Source organism: Otolemur garnettii, unplaced genomic scaffold, assembly GCF_000181295.1.
Source record: "Otolemur garnettii isolate 467f Iridium unplaced genomic scaffold, OtoGar3 scaffold00091, whole genome shotgun sequence".
Lineage (NCBI taxonomy): Eukaryota > Metazoa > Chordata > Mammalia > Primates > Galagidae > Otolemur > Otolemur garnettii.
Window position 1 is genome coordinate 1,314,419 of NW_003852486.1, and position 6,300 is coordinate 1,320,718.

The window sequence follows — 6,300 nt, forward strand, 5'->3', positions numbered from 1 at the left end:
GGGGGTGGGAAGCACCAATGATGTGTGAGTGATTTTCCAGGCCTGCTGGCAACCAGAGCTGCTGATGGGGAGGGGTGGTGAGGCCCTGGGCTGGAAAATCAATGGGAGTTACTTATTAGACACCAGCTAAGAGCTCCAACTCCTGGGACTCAGAGTCTGCAGCTGGGAAGAGAGTGGTGCAGAGCCATAGGCTCTGGATGGGATGAGGAGGGCCCCAGTCAGCTGTGCAGGGGGCTCCTCTGTTTGATGCTCTGCTCTGCTGAACCACACAGAGGGTTCCCCTGAGCTCAGGCCTCTCATGGGCTGTGGGTCCAAGGCCTTTTCTTCCTTTCACAGTTCTTTGGACTAGTCTTCTGTTTGTAGGACATTCTGGGATTCTGCCTTCTGCTACAGACACTGAAAACCTGCTCCCCTCACCCCATCCACTTAGTCTGATAGGCCAGCACTTTTCTACCAAGATTCAGAAAACTGGTGGATGCCACCTGCGGTTTCTAAAGAATTGTTCTGACCATCTCTCACCTGCCTCTGTTCTTTGCCCCTTTCTCACTGTGACTTGATCTCCCAAGCACTTATTCACTGTCAGGGATGTCTGCATCTAACTGACAACTTTCATTTTCTTCTGTCCCTAGCCACTTGAAGTGAAGTTCAGTGTCCATGTATGGTGGTACCGTCTACTCATTCATCCGTGCATTCGCTAAACGTAGTTTTTGTGAACATCTAGTATATGCCCTCCAGTTTGCAGATTTTGCCTTCTTGACTTTTTGGATGGGCTGTATTCAGTGACCTCCATCTCCCTCCTGGATTTCAACCTAAAATCTATTATCTGCAGACACGTATTATTCCATTTATCCCACTTCCTCAAGGCTATTAAACTGCTCTACACTTGATTTTGGTTACTCCTGTCTTCCTGTTCACTTTCCTTTTTCTTTTTTTGCCAGCACTTTCTCCCTTCTTCTTCATCTTTCCTCCTGGCCCTCTCAGATGGACTACCCTGATTGAGTAACTGCCACCCATAATTTCTCTTTTTTGTGTGTGTGTGGTTTTTGGCCTAGGCTGGGTTTGAACCCGCCACCTCCAGCATATGGGGCCGGCACCCTACTCCTTTGAGCCACAGGCACCGCCCCATAATCTCTTTCTCCTTGTTAGTGTTTCTCTACCTCTGGGAGGTCTAAATACTTGCTGAGTCTCTACCTCTGGGGGTGGTGGGATAAAACACTCATTATGTGAAGAATAGAACTGGTTAGTGTTTTTGTACCTCCAGTGAGTCTAAACATTATTGAGCGAATAGGACTCTAGTTTTTTTCTACCTGCCCAGGGCCTAGACATTCATTAAGCAGAGAATGGGACTCATGGTGTTTCTTCCGGTTCTATTAAACAAACCAACCAACCTTTCTTCCTTCTCTCCTTCCTTCCTTCCTTCCTTCCTACTTTCCTTCCTTCCTTCCTTTCTTTCTTCCTTTCTTTTCTTCAAGACAGAGTGTTGCTCTGTTACCTGGGCTAGAGAGCAGTGGCATCATCATAGCCCACTGCAGCTTCAAACTCCTGGGTGCAAATGATCCTTTTACCTGGGCCTCCGAAAGTGTTAAGATTACAGGTGTGAGCCACTGTGCCTGGCCTTTTCTTATCTTTTTTAATTCTAAAGTGTGAGGTGATAGCTTATTATAGTTTTGATTTAAATTTCACTGATGATTAGAGATTACAGAAGCTTGTCAAAAGGACACTAAAGCCAGCTTACAGGAGATATCACAGATCAAATTTAGAATAATTTTACCGTAAGTTTAAGTAATGAAATTAGTTATAATTCATTGAATAAAGTAGTAAATCATGACTCTAAAATGACACAGATGAATAAATAATAAAAAGTGCATGAAGTCTGCCAGTCTCCTCATTTGCTGGCAAATTTATAAACTTCTCTTTCCTTCCCCTTTAAAAAAAAAACGTTCAGTGATGAATATGGTATTTACATAATTTTGACTACCTCCCTGCAAAATATTTATTAAGTTAAAAGATAAAAAGGAAGACTCCAAAGTGGAGAATCCTGATTTATACCACCTTAATCAAGTAATCAAGCAAACATCATTGGAAACGGGATAATTAAGACTCATGTACCTCTTGATAGGATATAATGAAAAAACTCAGCATCCCTTCTGTCCTGCCAATAGCTCGTAATGTGAATCTAAAACACCAGAACAACTAAAATTTAGGGAGATTCAACAAAACACCTGGCCTTTGATCTTTGAAAGTGTCCAGGTAATGAAAGACAAAGAAATAGAAGCTTTTCCAAACTGAAGATTAATGAGAGATCCCATTACATTCAAAGTTTGATTTTTAACTCCATTCTTTTGTGATAAAGGATATGTGATTGAAAACCTGGAAACAACACTGAATGGGACCTGAGAATTAGATGGTAGTAATAATAGTGTTAATTGACTGATTTTAATGATTGCTTTATGATTTTATAGAATGTCTTTGTTTCTAGGAAATACTAAAATATTTGTTGGTGATGACCTCTTTGTCAGCAACTAGTACTCTATAATGATTAAAAAGAAAGTTGCTATACTTTCAGCTTTTCTGTGAGTTTGAGAAAGATAAAAAAGGAAGAATATGGAGAGGGGAAAAATATGGCACTCAGTCTTTCCTGGGATGATAGATGAACCATGATCAAAGGGAAAGTAAGAGAAATTATTTGGGCCATGGAAAAAAATTGAGGATGAGCATTGCAGAGTTTCTAAATGGACATTCATATTGGGTGATCAGTCACTCTGATCACCATCTAATTCTCAGGTCCTGTTAAATGTTTTTTTCCAGGGTTTCAATCACATATTCTTTATAATAAAATAATCCTGTTCAGAATCAAACTTTGAGGGACTATTGTCTTTAGAAACAACGTTCTCCATCAGGTAAGAATAGATAAGGAAAGGTAAGGTGAAGGGGGTTCTAACTCCCCTCCTACTCTTTCTTTTCTGAAATAATCATCTTGTTTCCTCAAGGTTTTTATAGGAAAGCAACAACAATGTTAGCAGGAATCAGAGGAGCCGAGTTCATTCCACTCCATAAGGGGAAGCATTGGAATTGTGATGTGGGAAACTGAACTTTAGGTCTTAAATTCTATTTTCTGCCCATAAGTGTTAAGGTGAGGCAATGGTTCTTGACTCAGTGCCTTTATAATTTGATTATGTCATAGTAAGAGAATTTCCTCCTTCTTAGGAGACAACCGCTGAAGTATTTAAGAGTAAAGTGACATGATGTATCCAACTTACTATCTATAATTTAGATTTAGAGTGATGAGGAAAATGGGAGCAAAATGTGAATAATTAATGAATCTAGGAAAGGATATGCAGGAGTTTCTTGTATTATGTTTGAAACTTTTCCACAAGTTTGAAATTTTGTTAACATAATAATGTAAAAAGCTTTGGAGGTTTAGCAACGAGTGATGGCTTTGCCTCTGTCAGAAGAGCTAAAAGAAACCTAGGCTAGGTGAAGGGCAGAGATCATAGAGATGACTGACCATTAACTCCAGAGCTTGTGAATATGCTTCAGATAACTTCTAAAGTCTTAAGGGTTGTGCAAGATATCAAGGTCACTTGAACTTGAAATTTAACATGAATTAAGAGGTTGCTTGATTAGAAACATAAGGTAGAGCATGATATGGGGGCAACATAAGAATTTCATATTCTGACCTCTACTGAAATGCTTTGGGAAGTTAAAGACATTTAACTGCAGTGGGTGGAAACAGGTGCTGTAGTTGATATGACTACTTGATTTTGATCCTGCTGTGTGCATGCACTAAATGAAAAGTGCCCAATCATAGGCTGATGGAATGAATGGTCTTATAGTACAGGCAGTAATTTACAGCACATTCAAATCTTCATACCACTCCATAACTTCCACGTAAGAAAGATGTCAATAAACATAGGTCAAATGAAAAAATTGAAACATCACTTCCTGCAGTCTTGAAGATTATACACACTAAAGGAACTTCCATCAGTCAAGGGAAGTTGGCATTGTTGCAATAATAGGGAATGCAGGATGCCAGGGACTTGACATACCCAGAAAGAGTTTGGTTATTAAAACCCAGGCTATGATTTTCTAGGAAAATCTATCCTGCTGAAATTGAATTTATTAACCAATGAGTATCCTTGGGAAATATTTAATTTTACTTACACACTTAGCACTGTCTACCTTGGAAATGCTACAGAGACTAAGCCACCACCTAAAGACAGCAATTCTTGCACCACACATATGCTATCTGTGTCAGTAAAGTTATGGATCAGAGAAAGAGAAACCATCTGAGAGAATGAGAGAATGGCTCCAGGAATCTCAAAGTACTAACCACCTGGAGAATTAAAAACTCTTATTTTAAATAGGATCCCTTGGCACCTTTCTGAAGTCTGACTTTACAGATTCCCTTGAGATACTGAAGACGTTTTGAGGAAAAGAGACCCAGGAGAGCAGTGGCAGACAACATAGCTTCTCCTCTGAGGTCCTCTTCTTAATTTCTGAGTTTACAGGGCTTTCTCCTCATGCTATGGAGCCCTGCCTGGAGAGGTAAGCCATGGTAGGATTATATGTCCTGGAAGAGATAACATGTTTTGTTTTGTTTTTTTGTTTGTTTGTTTTTATAGATGCTATTAGACCAGATTGGAGAGCTTTCAGGAATACCTGCATGCCCTTTTTAGCTTAGGCGGGCACAAGCCCTGTCCCACTTGTTCTGTCCCCCCACCCTGGGCCAAGATCTGGAATTCTGGATGGGAGAGATCACAGATATGCCAGCTGGGCTCAAGTCCTAAAAGCACGGGCTGGCATTTTCTTTCCCACATTCATCTTATATCAGGTGTTTTTCTTCCTCTGTATTTTTCAGATATTTATAATAATCACAGAGTTTTAAAGAGGTCACTTTGTCCATCCCTGCATCTTAGGATTTACTTGGTTATCAAGGTCTCTGAAAAAAAGCTATAGGGTTTGTTGTTTGTTTGTTTATTTGTTTTCCTCGGGAGTCATTTACATGTAACCTTATTTTTCAGAAGATAAGTTGCAGATTTTAAATTCTTTCCTTTTTCCATACAGGTTCATTCAGATTTAAAGAACAGATATATGATTTTTATAAGTGTCTATAAATTCTTCAGTAGCCTCTTTCCACATTTTTAAATTTTCTCTTAACCTTCATGACTACAACGTTTGCTGAACTAACTCTTCATTTTATTAGTCAGTTTTAGTGTTCTTATTTTCCAAGGGAATGATCTAAAAATTAATTCTCTCTCTCCCACCCTTCATTGTCTCACATGTTTTTGTCCTTTGCTTACTTTTCAAAATTCTTGGATGGCTTCTTCCAATTACACACCACATCGTGGATAATTTTAAGAGATAACGATTATTGAACATTTACCTGTGCCGAGTGCTTTCAGTGGATCATTGCACTCTATCCTCACAATATTCCTCTGAGGTAAGTACTATTGTTACCCTATTTACAGATGAGGATGAGGGCTGGCAATTTATAGATGGGAATAGAGCTGGCAAAGATAAATAAATTACTCAAGCCTTCACAGTTAGCTAGGTGGAAGAGATAAGAATGGATTTAAGCAACTTGATTTGAGAGCTAATGATCTTTAAATCTACACAATAACAAGAAAAAGAGAGGCCCTGGATAGGGATACTTTCCTAATACAGTGCTTTACTCCAGTTTCTCAGTCTGGACATGAACATGTTTCCTAACTAGCAGAGGCAAGGAGGTGGGAGATGCAGCGAATAAAGCTCTGACCCCTGTTGTCAACCCAGAAACTTTTCCCTGATAGGCTTCAATATCACTGGCAACGAGGTCCAAGCTGACCTTGGCTTCTTCCGTGCAAAACTGTTCTCTCTTCCCAAGGTTGCTATAGACTCTTCCTGTCATCTGATTCCCTGTAGAAAAATGTTTTCAGAGAAGAAAACACTGAGATTTACCCCAGGATGCTACATGGAAGCATCCCTTGTTGTTCATGTTCCACTATTTCTTGACACTCTGAGCTCTAATTACAGTGCAATGAGATTTCCAGATTCTTCACACTCTTCAGTTACCTAGTACATACGGAGTGCTTCTCTGAGCGAATTGTGTGAAGGATTCAGAAGACTTAGAATCGTGACACATTTTTTTCAGAGTTTACAGACTAACTCAGGAAATAAGCCTGACACACAAGAGATGACAGACAGCAAGGCAAGACGGCGTGGCTGCACAGGGACGAAGGCAGAAGCCAGTGGGATGCTGGTAAATGTGGAACAACCGGCTCTCTAGGAAAAAAAAATGTGGTCCTGATTTTAATGTTC